Genomic DNA, 10,867 nt, shown 5'->3' with positions numbered 1-10,867 from the left:
TTAATCCTGAATCCTGTATGCCTTATTTTCCTGGTATGTTAAATGGAATAGCTACCCCAGTGGAGTTGTGAAAACCGAGATACATATATCATATATATCTGACATATAAGTAGAATTAATCACAGCTTTTAATTATAATTTCTAGGTATACTTAATCCTGTATGCCTTATTTTCCTGGTATGTTAAATGGAATAGCTACCCCAGGGGAGTTGTGAAAACCAAGATACATATGTCATATATATCTGACATATAAGTAGAATTAATCACAGCTTTTAAATAATAATTATAGTGGCTAAAAATTAATTCTCTTGTTTTTATTATTTTCTATATATGTATCAGTATAAAAAGAGTAGAGAAAGCAAGTATGACAAGGAATTTTCTAGCCATCAGCAAAGACCAGTTATTTCCTCCCCCCCCACTCTTACTTTTTTTTTTCAATTAAAAAAAATTTTTTTTTGTGTTACCAGGGATTGAACTCAGGACTTTGCACTTGCAAAGTGGGCATGGTGCCACTGGGCTAAATCCCTGGCCCCTTTCCTTCAACTGTTAAAGTGAGTAAATATACTGTGTATGAATGTGAGAAGGAAAAACCACTACTATGAGTTAGAAATCATTGGAAAGCATTTTGATGCTGAACCAGGCATATTAGAGGGTAGTTTTAGGAGAATAGTTCACCTAAGTAGTATTTAAACATCAGCTGACACAGGTGAGAAAAAGTTATGAGTTTGTTTGTTTGCTTGTTTTAAGAAAGGAGGAAATTATAATTGGAAAGTTTAGTTAAGTACTAAATATTATATAGCTATTGTATTAGTTAGATTTTCACTGCTGGGATAAAATACCTGACATACACAATTTAAAGGAAGAGAAGGTTATTTTGGCTCATGGTTTCAAAGGTTTCAGTCCCTGGACAGCTGGGTCCAAGGCAGAAATATTATGGCAGGAGGGTGTGGGGGAGCCAGGAAGCAGAAAGAGTGTGGAAGAGACAGAATCAGAGATGGGTCTGGAGACAAGAACGTACCTTCCAGGTTGTGCAGCCAGTGACCTCTTTCCTCCAACCAGGACCCACTTCCTAACTGGCCTACTCACTAGGACCTCATCAAGAAGATAACCTAATCACCTTTCAGAAGCCCCACCTCAGAACACATGAGTCTTCAAGGACATTTAAAACATTATAATTTCTTTTTGGGAGGGGTAGGGGAAAGGAAATAAGGGAAAAGAATATGAGAAAATGAAAAAATGGAAATGTAAATGGGGAAGGAAGGAGGGGGTGAAGGAAGAGCAGGGATAAGGGGAAAAAATGAGAACCAAGACCTGTCATGTAAAGGCACAAGATCCCAATGATGAATGTAACTGTACAATGTACCTAAAATGTACCAATAAACTCAATGAGAGGAAAAAAAACCCCAAATCTCCAAAATCCAAAATGTTCCAAAATGCAAAAATTTTGGAGTGTTGGTGTGATGTTACGCATGGAAAGTCTATGTGATGGGGTGCAGGCAAAGTGCAGACACTCATAAAATATTTTAGAAAACTATGCCCAGGGTATGTGTATAGGGTGATATAAAATATAAATTAATTATATGTTGAAATTTGTGTCATTTCTCTAAGATATCTTATTATATATGAAAATATCCAAAAGGTAAAAAATAAACATTTCTGATGCCAAGGAATAAGGGATAAGGAATATTTAACCTGCATAATAACATAAACTTCTTAATATTTGTGCGATGTTTGGGATTTAAATATTATATATATAATAGGTACACATATATCATATAAATAAATATATGATATATCTAATATATGTATATATGTAATATAATATAAATACATGGCATATGTACACAGATATTCCATATTTAACAACCTACCATGTTAATGACTGTTCCAACTTATGACTGAAGCAGCTGTTTGGACTTAAAGCCAGGCTTTATACTTATGACTTGTCCCTTTCTTTGGTGTAACTTTGTACATCTTGTCCATGGATCCACAATGTCTTGTGTTTGTATGGTATACCTTGCTTATACATTAGCATACTTTTTGCCAATTATACAGTACAGTACAGTGTCATAGCAAATTCTCTTATACATTACAGTACTGTATATAAGAGTTGTACAAATAAAAGCAGTCATCGTGAAAAAAATTATTTTTGATTTTTTGAGACAGGGTCTCACACTATAGTTCAGACTAGCCCTGAACTCACTACGTACTCCAGGGTAGCCTTGAACTCACTGAAATCCTCCTGCCTCAGCCTCTCAAGTGCTAGAATTACAGGTTTGTCCCACCATGCCAGGCTTCAGTGACATTTTTGAGCCAAATCATAACAGCCATTATCTTTAGAGTTTTCCTAAATCATAATGTGTAAGATTGCTATAGTGAATGGTTATATTTAGGAATGAAATGAACAGGCTAAGAATGTATTAAAATCATGTCAGCAGGAAATCAGGTATTTTGATGGACCCTTGGCCATAGGTTAGATGTTCCATGATTCTTTTGGTGGCTTCCTGAGGCTAGTGCCTTTGGTAAAATTTAGAGATTGTTTTGTGCCTCAGTATCAGGAAGGCAAACTCTAAATCCTTCTTTCACCTGGATGGGACTTGCCTAGCCAGGAGTTTGTCTTTTAAATGCGGTCTAAAATCAGATATATGTTGTTACCATAGATGACACTTAAGATAAAACACCAAAGAAGTTCTGTTTGTTTGTTTTTTTTTCTGGGTTTTCAGGGTCTTACTCAGAAGGTGTGGTATCTTCTTACAGGAAAACAAAATGAAACAAACATGAGAAAGAAAAAGTAGGAAACATTTTACCTATAGTTACACCTTTTGTTCAATTCCCAACCTGTTCATTTTTACTTTGAACATTTCTCTATGTTCTCAATAACTTCTGGCTAATATCCTTTAGCTTACTAACTCTTGTAGTCTCTGAACCCTACTTTAAACTTTAACTGGTCTGTGAGGTCTGCTGCAATTAAGGGAAGCTGGATTATGGATATTACATTCACTTACATCATCACTTAAGCACGAAATAAAGAGTCTGTTGTACTAAAGAAGAAACATGGTTACGCTCTTTATTTTCATCTCTATTTGTCTACCAGGTCTGGTGGAGAGAAGCAGAATAGCTTCTAGACATCGTAGCAGATTACTTGTCCTATATAAAAATCTCCACAACCTTGGCAATGGCTAAAATGTATGCAAATTCCTTGGTCTTATTTTCCATGCCCTACCATGCGTACCCCTTCTTCCCAGCCTAAGAGCTTTCTCAGGATTCCTTAAAATGAAATCTTTGCTCACACTAAACTGGTTTTCCTGATCTTCCTGGCCGTACCCTCCTTCTCTCTCCCTCTCCACCTGGCTTAAGTCATTTCCCCATTCATCAAGGATGAACCTCTCTCTCCCTCTACTGAGTCATCCAACTTAATTCCACCATTTTCTAAGGCATGTTTTATTTTTCCTCTCTCTGTCATTCCTTGTAAAGCATGAAAATTTCTCTTTTAGGGCTTTTGATCTCTATCTCCTAATTGGCAATTCTCCAAATATTATAAAAATTGTAATTTTTGGATTGTTGGATTATGTTGTAATTTCTTTTCTCTCCTTTTCCTTCATTGGTACTTATCTTTATTATTTTAACCATCGTCTGGGTTGTGGGCAGCCATCACTAGAGTTCTAGTGTCTCCTGCTGCACCCGGCTGAAAGTGCTGGACTTTGTGGAGCTTGATTTAGATTTGTTTATTAATTGGTGTTTCTTCCCAAGATCTGTGTGGTATCCCTAGCCTTGTAATGCTTTCAGTGCAGAGGGGGAAAATACCTGTTAGGCCTGCACACAAAAGAGAGATTAATTAAATGTGAAATTTGATTGATTTTAGATGGCTGACATTGAGGACAATACTGTGCACAGTTATGGGGATTATGCTGGTGCTCACTCAATCGACAAATGTATAGTTTGCATTTCTGATTAACATAAACTCCTTTTGTATCTCTTTGGGAAAAGTACAGAAGTACAAGGAAGATTTCAGAGCAGGCATTATTTACTCAGGTCTTCAAAAGCAAAGCGTACATCTTTCCAACACACACACAAAATACTTTGTCCCTTAGTTCAAGCCTGATTGTCTTTAGGGGAACAAACCCTTTTTACTTTTGAGCTTCTCTCTTTCTGCAACTGAGCCCTGACTGGTATTTAGCTGAGGGTGCTGGCAACACCACTGTGCTGGAGCCCAGAAGGATAACCTGGTGTAAGTGACATGCACACAAGACCCAGGACTTGGCACATTGTGTCCACGGGTGGACCAGCACACTGTAGCTGCCATCTTTATAGCAGAATTAGCCAGGCCCACAAGCCAAGAGACATCTGCTGGGTGCCACACAGAGCTTGGGATTCGTCACTGCCATGTAACGCAGAGGGTCACAGACAGCCGCAAAGCAGTCACAGACTGTCGCAGTCAGCAGCACAAACGTGGTCCTCCATGAGGGCCAGGGAGAAGAACCGGGTCCCACATCAGGCAAAGGAGATTGTCTTTTTCTCCAGTAGAAAGTGTGCCAGCATCTGGGGGACCCTACTGGAGGCGTAGCAGATGTCCCCAACCTCAAGGTGGCAAAGGAAGAGGTTTATGGGCAGATGGAGTCCTGTGTCCAGACTGAGAATGAGCCCATTGCCTAGCAGGGTCAGCAGTTAGGTGGCCCCAAAGAGTCCAGCCTGGGCCTCTCTGGAATTGGGGAGACCTATTAGGAAAAACTCTGGCCACGTTGTCCCTCCTCATGGAGCAGATGGGACAGGATGCTGGGCAGGTAGAGAGGCCTAATCAGAATCTGAATTCACAGTCTGGGACTGGACAAAGAGCTTGAAGTAGAACTGCAAATACATGTATCCTTTTGACATCAAATTGCAGGCTTTTTGGATTTTTTTAAAACATAAATATTCCTAATGAATATTTCACAATACATAACTTTTTAAATTGAGTGCATGGGTCAAAGATGTTTAATGTGGTTTTCAGGATTGTTCTCTGTTCAGAACAGGATGTAGAAACTGTCTTCTGGGATCCTGCCTTGTCCTACATACTGAGGCCAGAGCAAGGGACCATTCCTGCTTCTCTCATAATCCAGACTGGATCAGTAACAGAGAGAAAATCACTCACTTGGTTCTCAGTGACTAATCAGGCTTATTCCTGTGTTGATAAGATCAGGGCCTCATGGTAGGACACTGTATTGACTATGATTGTATCTCAATATTTTGAAATTATACTGTTTCCTTGGTGAAATGTTGGCATTTGACTATTAAAGTAAGTGATTAATAAAAGATGAACACATGTATCACCTACTTGTGAGGACAGTATTTGGAAACTGACAGTGCCCACAGATGAAGTCAGCAAGGGAGTTCCTCTAAATCCTCTGGGGCTTTGTTCTGAGTAAACTCTGCTGTCATAGCAAGACATGTTTGCCTTCAGAACATCTCCATGTTTATTTTGCTGAACTTTACCAAAGGATAAAGATGCCATTTTTTTCTTAATGTGCTAAGAAGTTCTGTGATCTTTGTTTACCAGCAGCAATTCCCTCTAGGATTCGTTTCAACATTTATATCATGTCTTTTTGCAACGTGGTGGAAGAAAGTAGTACAAATGTCTATCAGTGAAAATAAGGAGACTTCACCGGAACATAGAGAAGAATCTGCCAGATGAACAGCACATCTGGATGCCCCTTAGGGGAGTTGTGAGGGGGTGGGAAAAGCTCCAGATGTTAAAGGGTGACTCATGAATATCTCACAGAATTCCTCGTGGCTGCCAGAACACTTTCAACGCTGACAACAAATTAGGGTAACCTGATAAGTCTGATGACTCTAGAAGCCCAAATCATATTCCAGGGCAAATAAGGCAGAATCCAGATATTTGTATATGATAACTTTGATGTTTCTGAGCTGATTATAATGTGAAACTAAGTTTGAAAATTGCTGCTTTAGAAGGAACTTGAAAAATTGAAGACATGGGTTTTGAGAGATGAATTTTGAAATCAACCTAAGGAGGGAAGATCTCCAAGGCTAAACTCCTCATTCATTTAAAAAAGTGGAAACCAAGACAGTTTAAATTATCTCAAATCACCTGTTGAATAATAAAAAAACGTATCTGTCTTATCTTTTTTGTCCTGGGTTTCTCATTAGCTTTAGCATTTTTAGATATAGTGCAAAAAATAATGTTTTAGAACATTTTAGACTCTGGTAAGAAACACTGTAATGAATATAAAATGAAATAAAGTATGGAAAGGCACAAACCTCCAAACATTAGCAAAACAAAAGTAATTTGTGTTGAAGACATGAGAGATGGGCCAAAGAATCCAATGAAATACAAACAAGAACAATTTAACTCAGTTCTTTCTACCAGGTCTGGAAGAGGGAGTCAGGGTATAGATTGCAGGAGGGTGGGGTAATTTGATTGTGACTTAGGCCTTGCCTCTTCCTCCTTTCAGTTCCTTTGTGGTGGGAGGAAGTCACTGTAGAAGTGGCTGGGACTTGAAACTGGCTTTGGCATAATACCAGCTTCTGAGCTTCTGAGCCCTGCATCTGGGGGACTGTGGCTTTCCCTAGGTCCTATTTCTTTTGTGACTAAGACAGTTACGGACCACCATGGAGGGGCAGATGGCTCAGACAACTAAATATACTCCTGGATTCAATAAACTGCTGTCCTTTGCAGAATGGTGAGTCATTTCTCTGCCTTGTGCTCTTTTCAACATACCCATCATGAGAGCCTGATAAAACCACTGAAGCAGAATGTTTGCATGAAATGAGAACTCATTAAAAGGGAAAAAGCTAAATAAACTGTCTAGTTTCACTTGCTTTTAGTCAATTTAACATAATTAGTTTGGAGGTCATAAAGCAGGGAAATACATTACTGGCTTCCATTAGGTTTGCTGTAAGGAACCACTTTTGATATGATAACAGTGGCCTGGGTAACTTTGGGGAGATCTGAAGCCCATTTTTTCACTTTTGAACATAGACTCTTTGTTTCAGTCTGCAGATGACTGATGGGTGACAAAAACAAAATAAAAGGCTTGGACTCTATATTGGTCAGCTTTCCCATCACTGAAACACAACACATGACACCCATAACTTAATGGAGGGGAGGGTTAATTTGACTCAATGGGGATTCATTTCATGGTCAGCTGGTCCAAGGCAGAAACATCATGGTAGAAGGCTGTGCTGAACAAATATGCTTAGTTCATGGTGGCCAGGAAGCAGAGCAGAGGAAGAGTGCCAGAGGGGAAGGGGTGAGAGATCAGATATAAACTTTAAGTTCACAGCTCTGTGACCCAGCCAGATGAGGCAAGAAGTATGATTTACTGATGCTTTGGATGGATTCCAAGCCAATCAGCTTGACAATGAGCCTTGATTTTTTATTGCATCTTTATCTTCATTTGTGTCTGTCGCTTTGCTGTGTTAATCCTTGGGTCAGATTCTACTTGGCTTTGCATGTAGCCATGTGGCTCATTTAAGAAATGGTTTGTGCATTTTTATCAAGGCCTATTATCCACTGGAGTTGGTATGAGTTTTCTTTTCTCTCTCCCCTCTCTTCTGCCCACACCCTTGTGCTTCTTCAGCAGCCACAACAACCTAAACACCCGAAGGTCCTTCAGCCCTAACATGGGGCTCAAACCCAAGGTTGGGAAGTTTTGTGTATGAGGGTGGCACCAGCTACATGAAAATCCAATAGCTTCTGGCACAAATTCACTGAGCCCACCCAGTGGTGGTCCATCAAAAGAAGAAATGTCTTTCAGAAATTGGATCCCTGGCAATGGGAATTACCAGACATTAGCCCTCCCCAGCAAATGGATTAAAAAAAAAAATCTTTATTTTGTGAGCAATTCAGTCTCTCTTGACTATTGCTGACCTCATTCAGCTGAAATTCTAAGCCTTTCCCACTCATCCAAATGAAGCTTTCCTGGTACAGTATTTGGCCCAGGCTTATTTTTGCTATCTCGGAATCAAAACATCCCATTGTTTGGTGTCGTCAGTAAGGAACTAAGCTTTGGTCCATAGATATGCCTGCTGATGCCAAGAATAGTCACTAAATTCTCACCATAGAAGAGGATAACAAAATGTGAATCACAGAAAAGAATAAAAGGTAGAAAGAAGTCATAGGGCCATTCTTTCAGTCTCTTTTTTAGCTCCCCACAGCAGAAGTGATTAGCTTAAAGTTATCTTCCCAGTAGGCACAAGAGTGGGACTAGATCTGGTATCTGAGGACCTCAAGACCCATTTCTTTTCCGGTAACATGCCACTGTGCTATCACTCATGGGCTGGAAGAGTGGGTAACAGTAACAGGAGGGAGCATCAAGGGATTGGTTCAATTCATGGTAGGAAGGGATTTCAGGAAAGGGTTAATGTTTGGGTTGCTGCTTTGGGGGTTGTTGGGGCTTGAGATCATCACAATATTATGCAGTTAAATAGACTGAAGAGTACTTTGAATGGCCAGTGGACCCTCTTCAGTTTTGTCTGTGGAAGGGAAACATCCATATCAGAGTTGTGGTAGGAGCATGGAGCCCATAACCCTGAACTTTCAACTTTCTTTTCAGCCAGGAGGTGGAACTGGAGAAAGACTTCCACAAAATTCAATCTCTTCCACTTCTTTTTTCTGATTCTAACAAATTAACTGCTTGAAACTTGGATACTGTATTTTCCCCTTCCTTGTACCTCATTCCCAGCTTTAAACAGAGATTGGTATATTAGATTAACCTAAAATAACAACACAGAAAGAGGGTCTCCAAAGAAAAGAGTTTGGAAATCAATGACAGCTATTGCAATCTGGGCTATGCATGCCATGGTGGCTCATGGACTCATCCAAGGAAGCTTACTTTAAAGAAAAAAAGAAGTACATGTATGTTGTTTTGAAACAGAAGTTGACTGGAAACAGAGACTTAGGGCAGGTGGCAATGTGTCTACTGACTGTTACTAGGAGACGGCATTTGGAGAGGTAACTGTGTGAAAGGATGTGGTTTAGTAAGGCCACTGAAAGGTTGCAGTTAGGGCTGGCTGTTCCTAAACAGGATGTCCTAATAAAAGTGGTTTCAACTGCAAGTTGTGGTTTTGGCAGAATCTTTTATGATAATCCTGTTATCAGGCAAATATGCCGGATCCTTCCATTTTCTCCTTACGCCATTTCTATGGGGTTGGACAGAACTGAATCTATTTTGATCCTGAAAGCTTTCATAATAGAGTTGGTGAATTGAAGGACTGAATGAGCATCACATTGAATAGTTTCTTAAAATTAATTCCTTCATCTACCTAGTGGAGAAGTGTCAAAGGGCTATAAAGGAAGGTCTTAAGAAAACCCTTTTCATTATTGGCCTCACCTTAACTATTTCCAAGCTTCTTCTTGAGTCCCTTGTGTTAAATCTCCTTCTGAAAGAAGTGCCAAAATATTCAATGGAACATATATCTTAAAATTTCTGTGAAAGTAGATTTTTATATTTAAAAATTTCTGATAATACACAAGAGCTTAAGGAAAAATAAAATGTCTTCATTCTTCATTTTTTTCCTCTCAAATATTTTCCAGAGATAATAAACATTTGTTTATTTATTTATTTATTTTTGGTACTGGAGATTGAACTGCACTTGCAAGGCAGGTGGCAGAACCACTGAGCCAAAGGCCTAATAAATGTTTATTACATGTTGGTTATAAATAGTGCAACTGCCTATATATAAAAAAATACAAGATTTACATTCTTTTTTCTTGTGTGGCTCATAATTTTATTTCCTATGTAAGAAAATTTTACCACCCTAAGATGACAAAGATTATTTTTGTAGAAGGCTTTATAGTTATAGATCATACATTCAGATCCTAACCATTCATATTAATTTTATATATGCTCTGAGTTAAGGTTTAAAGTTCATTTCCATTTTATGTGCAGACTATCATTTTAGTACTGCATTTGAAAAGAGGTTATACACAGCAAATCAGTAAGAAGTGCCCACTGTCCAGCCACGTGGGGAGCTTATGGCACCTCCTCCACCACCTCCAGTGCCCCTGGCCTCCATAAAGCAGACTAATGAGAAGTGGCCACTGCCTAGCCACATGGGGAGTGCCTCTGCACACCCTCCACCCCACACTCTCAGGTCTCCTGGTTGTGCCACAATGCAGAAGCACAGGTGGTCATAAAGGCCATATTACTCACCTACACAAAATAGAACAGAAGTGAACAACAGCAATAAAGGAACATCAGACCTTTGTAGTTGGTAAGTTGAGGGTATCACCACCTTCCAGCAGAAGTTCAGGGGAAGATAGTGCTGGAAGCTGCAGTAGAACTTTGCAGAGTTCAACCCTGCAGGGTCAGGAAGCCCAACTTGGGCCTTGCAACCAGAATCCAGCCTGAATCTCAGGGATCTGCCATTGGCTAGCTGAGACTAATTGACTTAGTTCTGTACATTGCACATTACTTCTGTGCCCACATTGTTTACTGTGATGGCAGAGATATATCCTGAAAGACGCTCTGAAATTATTTTCTTTTCCTCTTATTTTTAATTTTAATTTTTAAAATTTTATTTTTTCCCATCCTACAAATTCTTCCTTTTTTCTTTCTTCTTTTTCCCACTCAGTCTCTTGCTCTCACAAGTTATTTTACATCTTCCTTTTAGTTCTTGTTCCTGCCCTAATTCAGATCTTTTCTTTCTCTTTTGTTCTCTCTTTATTCTTTACTTGTTGGTCATTGGGTATCAAAGGAAAGTGAGTACAATTCATAGCTTCCCTATTTCTGTTAAATTGTTCTATTCTTTTCTTTGCTCTTTCACTCTGTCTTTCCCTCATCTTCAACAATTTCCTAGAGTTTGTGTGATCATTCTGTGTCCTCTGGCTTCACTTGAAACATTCTCCTATTCTTTTACTTATCTATTC

The sequence above is a fragment of the Fukomys damarensis genome, unplaced genomic scaffold (assembly GCF_012274545.1).
Source record: "Fukomys damarensis isolate Sample0158 unplaced genomic scaffold, DMR_v1.0_HiC HiC_scaffold_16, whole genome shotgun sequence".
In the NCBI taxonomy this organism is placed as follows: Eukaryota; Metazoa; Chordata; class Mammalia; order Rodentia; family Bathyergidae; genus Fukomys; species Fukomys damarensis.
Note: the sequence above shows the minus strand (reverse complement) of the source record.